The sequence below is a fragment of the Capsicum annuum genome, chromosome 9 (assembly GCF_002878395.1).
Source record: "Capsicum annuum cultivar UCD-10X-F1 chromosome 9, UCD10Xv1.1, whole genome shotgun sequence".
Classification (NCBI taxonomy): Eukaryota; Viridiplantae; Streptophyta; class Magnoliopsida; order Solanales; family Solanaceae; genus Capsicum; species Capsicum annuum.
Window position 1 is genome coordinate 47806389 of NC_061119.1, and position 10289 is coordinate 47816677.

Below are 10289 nucleotides of genomic sequence, written 5' to 3' on the forward strand. Positions count from 1 at the left end.
GATCATTCATCCTCAAATGATGTAACAAGGCAACACAGTAATGATTAAAACCCCAAACGTCTCTACTCTTTACCTTTAAGACAGAAAATAGATTCCATAATCTATCCTTAACAAAGACATAAAACAAAGATGTTAAGAACAACACATACCTTGAGCACAAATTTTTGGAATGGGGAATAGGAATGGGTACTTGGACCTCATATCCTCTTTAGCTTCCCATGTATCCTCTTCCACCTTGTGGTTTTTCTATAGAACCTTTACCGAGGCTACATCCTTGGTTCACAACCGACGAACTTATTGATCCAATATGTATACCGAGATCTTCTCATAAGATAGGGAATCGAAAATACCAATAACCTTGACTGGCATAATTTGTGTTGGATCACCTATGCACTTCCTCAACATAGAAATATAGAATACCGGGTGAATGGAGCCCAAGTTAGAAGGCAACTCCAATGCATATGTAACATTGCCAACCCTCTACAAAACCAAGTACAGGCTAACATACCAGTGACTGAGCTTTCCCTTCTTCCCAAACTGCATCACTCCCTTTATGGGAAATACCTTTAGAAACACCTTATCTCCAACCTCAAACTCTAGGTTCCTATGCCTCACATCTGCATAGGATTTTTGGCGACTTTGGGCAGCCTTAAGCCTATCTTGACTCACCTTCACCTCCTCCATAGACTGGTGAACCAAATCCAGGCCAAATATATCCACCTCACCAACCTTGAACCACCCAATAGGAGACCTACACCTTCACCATATAACGCCTTCAATGGAGCCATCCCAATGCTAGAGTGGTAGCTATTATTTTACGCAAACTATACAAGAGGCATGTGTTTAACCCAACTACCACCATAGTCAATCACGCATGCACGAAGCATATCCTCTAACCTTTGAATAATCTTTTTTTCTTGCCCATCCGAATGTACATGAAAAGTAGTACTAAGACTTACCTTGGTCCCTAAACCTTTCTAAAATAACTACCAAAAGTGAGATAAAAATTGCCTACCACGATCAAAGATGATAGAAATAGGTACCCCATGCAATTTCATAATTTCTTGGAAGTATAACCTTGCATAATCCTCACCGAGAAGTTAGTCCTCACTGGCCAAAAGTGAGCCAAATTTTTCATCCTATCCACGATGAACCAAATTGAATCAAATTGATTCCAAGATCGAGGAAGACCGATAATAAAATCCATGTTATCATTTTCCACTTCCACTCTAGCAACTTGATTTCTTGATACAATCCCCTGGGCCTTATGTGCTCAACTTTTACTTTCTGAAACACCATGCACTTAGCTGTAAAGCTATAATGCCCCAAATTTGATACCCAAAATGCTACTCGGTGCTCATGACCCCGAAGGACCACATGCTAACCCATTACTAATATCTGCGCCTTTATACTGTATAAAATACTTTATAATGCAGAAATATGAACTGAAAGGCCATAAAGTTCAAAACTGAGACATAGTATCTGATAAAAATATAACATCTGGGAGGGGTATGAAATACCCAAAACAACTGAAATAAGCTATTTGAACATACTATAGTCTGGAAAGCCTCTAAAATGTGATTGTTTGAATAAGGAGTTGATGGGCTATGTCCCCAACTAACTCTAACTAATAAACTAATTACTGATATGATAAAATGATAATCATGTCCTCGAAAGATGAGGACTCACTGCTAACTCTGACAGCTGAGATTGGAATCTACTAATGCTCTGGAGCTCATGTCTCTGAACCTATGGTATAAGACACCATAGCGCAAATGCGTCAGTACTTTGAATGTACTGGTATGCATTGAGGTAGGTTGAATGTATGGGGTTCATATTCATGAACAATAACAATAGCAAACTGACTATCATGAGCGTGAGAATACATGCATGAGACATAATAACTGACATTGATACTGTGATAATATGATTACTGAATCTGAATACTGATAACATGACATACTGATAACTGAATAGACTCTAAACATGATTTATTGAACTGGACATGAGCTGACTTACTAAATTCCATTGACTGATGGAATACTACTGATATCTGACAACTGACTAAGATTATGAGATCATGGAGATTTCCTGAGTCATAAAACTATCTGAAGTCTAAGTATTCATAGCTTGACTGAGAGTATCATGAAAACATGACATGGCTCTAGGCACAAAGCTAATGTTTAGGGTACGAGTACCCCCAGAACTCGATGGAAGAAAACTGACCAAGCATAACTTACTTGAATATATAACTAACATCATAATCTATAATACATTTATATAAGCATTTCATCAAAACATATGATAGCCATAACTTGTACATACATGGGGATTTCATAGTATCATGCTAGTTAGGAACTTTTCCTTCATCTAGGCATTTAATCAAACATATTGTAGGCATGGTACATGTAAACATCATTGTACAATAATTAAACATCATGGTTCAATTCTAATTTCATCATTCAAGGGTTTAGTCATAGGTTTGCATGAATCTATATCTATAATAATTTAACCCACATAGAATTTATCATTCAACATGGAGTAGAATTAAATTTCTCATTATCTACATGAACAAGAGCAGCTCAATCATGAAATTCATAAGAAAATCCATAAACTTGAATTTAGAAAAGGGATTCTTGGGCTATATGGATGAAAGGAGTCCATGAATGAACACTATACATAACTTGGTTTGTAAATACATGAAAATTGATGGAGGAAATTCTTGATTCTGAATCTTCTATGAAAATTCCTAGGTTGTTCTTGAGAGGTTTTTGAGAGAAGAGAGTGTATTTTGGGTGTAAAGTGGCTGAATCACATGTTAAAGGGCTTAAATAGGGGTGGGAAATTAACCCTTTTAACCCTGGACGTGTCTTGTAATTTCAGTAAAAAAATTTTCCAAATTGGACCCCTGGTGCGACGCTGTGCTATCGCGCCGTGTCATTGGAATTTGATAATTGGGAAACTGAGGGATGGCACGACGTGGAGCCATCATGTTTCCCCTTCTTTTGAGACCTAGAACTTTTTTACGATGCGGAGAAAATTGCATTAAGACGCTGGAAAAGGACAATTGCCATTTTAGCTTGTGGCACGGCGCGCCACTGACCAATATGGCGTTGTTTTATGATGGAAACTTGAAATAGTTATAACTTCTTACCTGGTTGTCGGATTTAGGAAAATTTTATATCACTAGAAAGCTTATTGTATTTCCCACATGAAAAAAGGTAAAAATCTTAAAAATACAACGTGTAGAAAAGTGGATTCATCTTTTAGAAAAAGCTCCTAACAGTTTTTAGACGATTTCAAACTAGAAAAAGGTATGGGGTATCACAGAAATTAGACACGTCCTACTTCATATTGTTCTGCCAATATATCTCCTTAAGGGTATGATATATTTTGGTCAAACTAGGATGAACAACATAATGTGACTCATGCGCCTCAACCAAGATCCTTTCTTGCAAACCATCTACATAAGGAACACATAACCTCCCTTGGTACTGCAAGGTACCATCACCGCTAATCTTGAAGGCCAACACCTTATGCCTACCTATATAACCCTTAATCCTCATGAATATAGGATCTAACATCTATTTCTCCTTGATTTCTACACCAAGAAACTACCGTACCACTTTCTAAAAAATCATACCACTATTCTCGAAGTTCAAGTGACGAACTCCAAAGTTAGCTAAACAATGGATATCCTTCACCAACTCCCATTTATCCTTATCCACATGAGCTAGATTCCCTATGTATAACCTGCTTAGAGCATCAACAACCACGTTAGCTTTACCTAGATGGTAGTGAACACTCATTTCATAATCCTTGAGAAGCTCAAGCCATCTCTATCTCATTTGCTTGAGGTTAAGCTATTTCTGAGTAAACACATATTATAGGATCTTATGATCGAAAAGATATCTATGTGCACTCCATACAAATAATGTCATCAAATTTTTAATGCGAATACCACCGCTAGCAATTCCAAGTCATGAGTCTGATAATTTTTCTCATGCACCTTCAGTTGTCTAGAGGCATAAGTTATTACCATTCCATGCTGCATCAAGATACAACCAAGCCCCACACGAGATGTGTCACAATAGATGACAAATCCTCAGTGCCTTCAGACAGAGTCAAGACCGAAGCCAAACTTAGCTCATCTTTCAACTTTTCAAAAGTACCCTCGTAAGCATCAGACCACAGTAACTTGACCTTCTTCTTAGTCAACTTAGTTAACGAGGCAACTATAGTAAAAAAAAAACTCCCCACAAACCTTCTGTAGTAACCAGCTAAACCTAAGAATCTCCAAACATCGGTTGGAGTCGTGGATTTGGGCCACTTTTTAACCACTGCAACTTTCTGCGGATCTACCATGATCCCTTCACTAGAAATGACATGACCCAAAAAAGTGGAAGTGTTCAACCAAAATTCATATTTTAATAATTTAGCATACAACTGCTGCTCCTTCAATGTCTGTAATGCAATGCAAAGGTGATTGGAATGGTATACCTCACTCTTATAGTATACCAGAATATCATCTATGAAAACAATAATGAACAAATCCAAAAACTAATTTAAGACTATATTCATCAAATCCATGAATGCTGCCGGGGCATTGGTCAACCTAAAAGACATAACCAGGAACTCAAAATACCCATACCGGGTATGTAAGGTAGCTTTAGGGATATCCACCTCCCTAATCTTTAACTAATGATATCTAGATCAAATATAAATCCTGGTGAAAAAGTTAACACCCCACAACTGATCAAATAAATCATCTATTCTCGAAAGAGGGTACTTATTCTTTACTATCACCTTACTCAACTGTCGGTAATCAATACATATTCGAAGGGAACCATTCTTCTTACACATGAATAATATCGGTGCACCCCTTGGGGACACATTAGGATGGATGAAACCCTTGTTTACAAGATTTTTGAGTTGCTCCTTAAGCTCCTTCAACTAAGCTGGAGCCATTCTATACAGAGGAATAAAAATTGTACTAGTATCCAGAACAAGATCAATCCCAAACTCAATCACCTAATTAGGAGGAACACTAGAAAGGTCATTAGGAAAGACCTCAGGAAATTCATTCACGGTATAGAATGCAAAGAAGGACCCTCTGAGTTAGAATCTTTAACCCAGACCAGATGGTAGAGACACCCTTTGGAGATTAATCTCCAGGCTCTAAGATATGATATGAACTTTCCCTTAGGATCTAGGGAACCACCCTCCCACTCAATAACTGGTTCATTAGGGAATTTAAAAATGACCTTATGGGTCCAACAATCTAGAGAAACATAGCATGAGCAAAACCAGTCAATCCCCAATATGACATTAAAATTAATCATGTCTAATTCAAATAGATCCATCCAAGTCTCTCAAACACCCAAAGATACCACACAACCCCTATAGACTCTTCTAGCCACCATAGAGTCACCCACCAGGGTAGAAACCAAAAAAGGGTTCAAAACACACTCGGGAACAAAACCAAAATGTACAGCCATAAATAAGGTCACATAAGAGAGAGTGGACCCCGAATTAAGTAAACAATACACATTACAGGAAAAGAGTTTCAATATACCAGTCACGACATTAGGAGATACCTCGGACTCCTATCGGGTAGTGAGAGCATAAAGACAGTTCTAACTAGTGCCAGAACTAGATGGTGCCTCCTTTAGGGCAGGAGCTAATGAAGAGGAAACTGGAACAATATTTGCCTCAAAAGTAGCCTTACTCACTGGACAGTTTCTAAGCATATTCCTTAGCTGGCCATACTTAAAGCACCTGTCCTTTATAGTAACCCCGATGCAACCAACCACAGAATCTGCAAGAAGGATATGATGGAGCTGACTGATCCCCACTAGCCTGGGATTGGGCACCCTGTGCCCCGGAATTATTGCCACCCTTAATACACCTATCACCCGATGACTTTGGGTAGGGAACACTATCCATCTAGTAAGACCTAAAATTTCCCCAATTCATTTTGGACCACTTCCCACCATCCCTACTATTCTACAATTGCCACCACCCTACTTGAAAAATCTAAACTTCTTGCCCTACCTCTTCTCTATCTCAGCCTGCTTCTTGTTATCTTTCTCTACCTACTATATGTACACAATCAATCTGGAGATATCCATGTCCTTTATCAACAAGACAGCCTTACTTTCCCAAATCAAGTCTCGAGATAAACCAAAAGTAAACTTTCTCATTATTGATCTCATGCTAGAAACCAACTCTAGAGCATATCAAGATAGCTGGTGAAACTTCAAGGCATACTCCTTGACCGACATCTTACCTTGCTTCATATTAACAAACTCTTGTTCCTTAGCTTCCCTCAACTCTTAAGGAAAGAAATAGTCCAGGAAAGCATTAGAAAATTCATACCACTGAGCTAACTCAACATCATCACCCCTGACTGGTCTTATTCTTTGTACCACTAAAACGCTACACCCTTCAACTGGTAAGAGGTAAACTCCATGCCTTCCATATGAGTGGCATACATAACATAGAATATCTTGTCTATCTCATCCAAAAAACCTTGATAATCCTCTTTTACCTTAACACCAGTAAAGGTTGGAGGGTTCAACCTTATGAATCGGACAACCCTTTGGCCTCAGAAGATGGAGTAACAAAAGCACCTCACTCAGCCTAAGAATCTACTAACTGTGCCAATATATGGATAGATTGATGAAACTCAACATTCATCACATTAGCCTGAGGAGCTCGAAAAGGACTGAAGAGAGATGGTGAACTCCAGGAGGGAAATTAGGAACTAGATACCTATACCAAATTTTGAACCCATAGGTAGGGTGAGTTCTATCAACATTATCCTCAGGTAGGATGGCAAAGTTTTCTTGAGCTTCAGATCATCGAAGAGGCATGATCTAAAAAACACATAAACAGGAATTTAGAAGAGAATTCAGGACCATAGACTCCACAGCTTGAGAATAGAACACAAGAAAAGAGAAATATTCCTAAATATCTCATAGCTTCTCCATTATGAGTGTGGCATGCTACACACCCTTAAAAGAGACTCTACTCGACATGGCTTTGTGGACTCTTAATTGACTATGAAACTAGGGCTCTGATACTAATCTGACATGACCCAAATCCAAATCACTTCAGTTTGATACCATGAAGATAAAATGAAGCTCACCACTTTAGTTTGACACAAATGCTATCCCCAAATCCAAATCAATGAGCAAGAGGAGTAGTATGGATGATTCCTACATTGCGCGACAATACAACGCCCGAAGACGATTAATGGGTGATCGCTAAAATATACTAAAAAATAAGGATAAGATAATGCCATCATGTAAAACCAAGTCAAATAACCATATGCAATCACATACATATATATATATATATATATACCATTCCAGGAAAGAAAATCAATTTAGTATGCATTTAAAACCTTTAACTTGGGTATGTAGTTTAACCATCATATTCTACCCACGGGTTATATGGATCCAGTGTTACCCCCTGGATGGGCCCCGATGCATGTTAACTATACGAACCAGAGATACCATGTCGGTAGGGGATTCTCGTATACCCTTCGCCATCTATGATACATATATACTAGATTTAGGGATTTTCGTGTACCCCATAAGCATAAAGTCATTAATGCCAATCATTATATCGACAAACATGAGTTCCCAGTATCCGTCTATAGAACTCACACCATTATGGTCAGCCTTTACAACCCGCTATTATTTCCCAATTAAAACATTTAGCAAAAAACTAAATCACCAATTCCAGAAGTCAAGTAGCAAGACATTATGAAGTGGTATCGTCATACTGACTATAGCTTGCAAGCAAAGACATTAGATAACATTTAGGGGATTTCCATGTACACCATAAGATTTTTCTAAGTAAACCAAAGCCATGGCCACCAAGATCTTTCCAAACCCTTTAAAGTCAACCAAACCAATTTATGTTCCATTACTATACTATGCAATGTAAAGTTTTTAATAATAGTCAAACTATGTGACAAAATCATGGTCATAGTCATTTTAACAAACATGTTGAGGACATATAGCTTACAAAACCAAAACCAAGTTTCAAATAACCAATACCATCCAACCATATATTCAAACCATAATTGTAACATGAAAAATCATAAGTAAAAATGGAAAAACATTATCCAACCAAGAACAACCAAAACCCCCAATATTTATTTCAAAACCCCTAAACAATCCCACCATAATACCATGAAAACCATTCATTAAAACATGCTTTTAGTTGAACAAAAAATGACGGAGGAGTAGCAATCCTTAGATAATATAGAAGACAGAGAGAAACTACCCTCTAGAGCCTTAATTGATTGCCTTGTAGAAACCCTAGCCTCTTCTTAAACCAAGAGCTTGAGAGAGATTTTAGGAGTATATAAGAGTGTTTGATTTATAATAATAGGTTAATAAAGTTCAAAAAGATGTTTTGTGTCGTGGGGTCAAAAGGAGTTAAGAGAGAAAATGTCCATAATGCTCCCAACTTAAACTATAAAAATTTCTGCAGGTGGGTACGACTGGACTCCCAACTCATAACCATATCATACGACTAGTACCATCCAGTCATACCCTGAATAGAAAGTTGGAACCACATTCTGTCCAACATACAACTCATTGCCCAAGTTATCTCATGACCATATAACTTGTATGATCTTAACCGTACCCAAGATATAATCCAAAGGGATTAAAACCGGGAAACATACGACTTCAAACCATGACTCGTATCCTAACCTTATGTGTTTTAGTAAGCCACTTGCACTCAGAGCCAAGTCAAGTTACTATGTTTTAAATTAAGTGAAGGACCAACCCAATGACCCATCACCAACCAATATGACTCATACCCACCCAGTCATACCCATAACAGAAACTCAACCAACACTCACTGGATACCTTACGAGTTAGGTCACCTAACCTGTACCCATACCATATGACTCATATGGTGAGTTATTTCAAGGACAGCGAGCTTAAAGCTTTGAAAATTTTCAAAGTATAAAACTCAGGGTGTTTTAATTAAAACCCTCACTCAGGTGAGGCCTCTTATGTTGTTTTATCCTATCAAAAATACCTCAAGAGAACTCTAGCTTAGAAAGAAAAGGTTTTAGTGTCTAAGCTCCAAGAGTGCAGTTTCTGAAGTATTTTTTGTGGGATTTCCATGCATTTATCTAGGTCGGGGCATGCAAAAAACAACTCTTTGCTCTCCAATGTAGTGAAACTTATCTACGAGGTAGGTTATAGTAAATTATGGTAGACTTGCGATAGATGGATGTAATAATAATAGTCATGCTGGGAGATTTCATGCCTAAGCCTATGGGTATGAAGTTTGGATGGATTGAATAATAGCCTAAACTAAATAAATGAATTGATGGTGTTGCTTTAACGCCCCAAAATCAGATCTCGAGATGTCACACGGTGCTTAAGGTCACAAGTGACCCCAAGCTAACCCTTCATCTGGCATAACCCAAAGCAACTGAATAAAATACATAAAATAGAAGGAATAATGTGGAAACAACCCATAACTTAGTCTGACCAACATGAAAGTAAATTTACACGGCCACAATTCTGCTCATATATATACAAATCTGAAACTGAATACGCTGACTACTAGTGACTGTCTATGAAGCCTCTACTAGCATTGATCAAAGATAGTCGGGTCATGACTCCCAACTACCCCTACTCAATACAACTGAATACAGAAAATACAATACACCTCAAATCTAAACAACTTAAGTCCCTAAATCAAAAGGCCTAATCACCTACCGATCGAGAGTTGCAACCCAGTTGAACATGATATGTGCGCTACAGCTTGTACCTATATTTTGGTAAGAATGTAGCCCATGGAAATATATGGGTCAGCACTTTGAAATGTACTGAGTATGTGGGGGTGCATGCAATAATATAAATAGTATAATCAATTTCATGAAAACATGCATACAAACAATGATGACTCACTTCGCTTGAGTTATATCAAATCATACTTTTTGTAATTTCATAATAAATAGTTCATATGATAAAATCTCGTAATTCACATAAATCATTATAAATCATAAATTATGATAAATCATCCTAAATCATCATAAATTATCATATCATCAAAAATCATCATAGGTAATTATAAATCATCATAAATGACCATAAAACATCATAAACATCTCAACTCTTTGACTCAAATCTCGGAGTGACTCGGTAATTCAAGAAACTTAATCTTATGGACACGAGAGTTTTCTATAACCCCACGTGAGCTACGTGGAATACCAACGTTTGAAACCCCCGTTGGCGGGAGCGTCATAC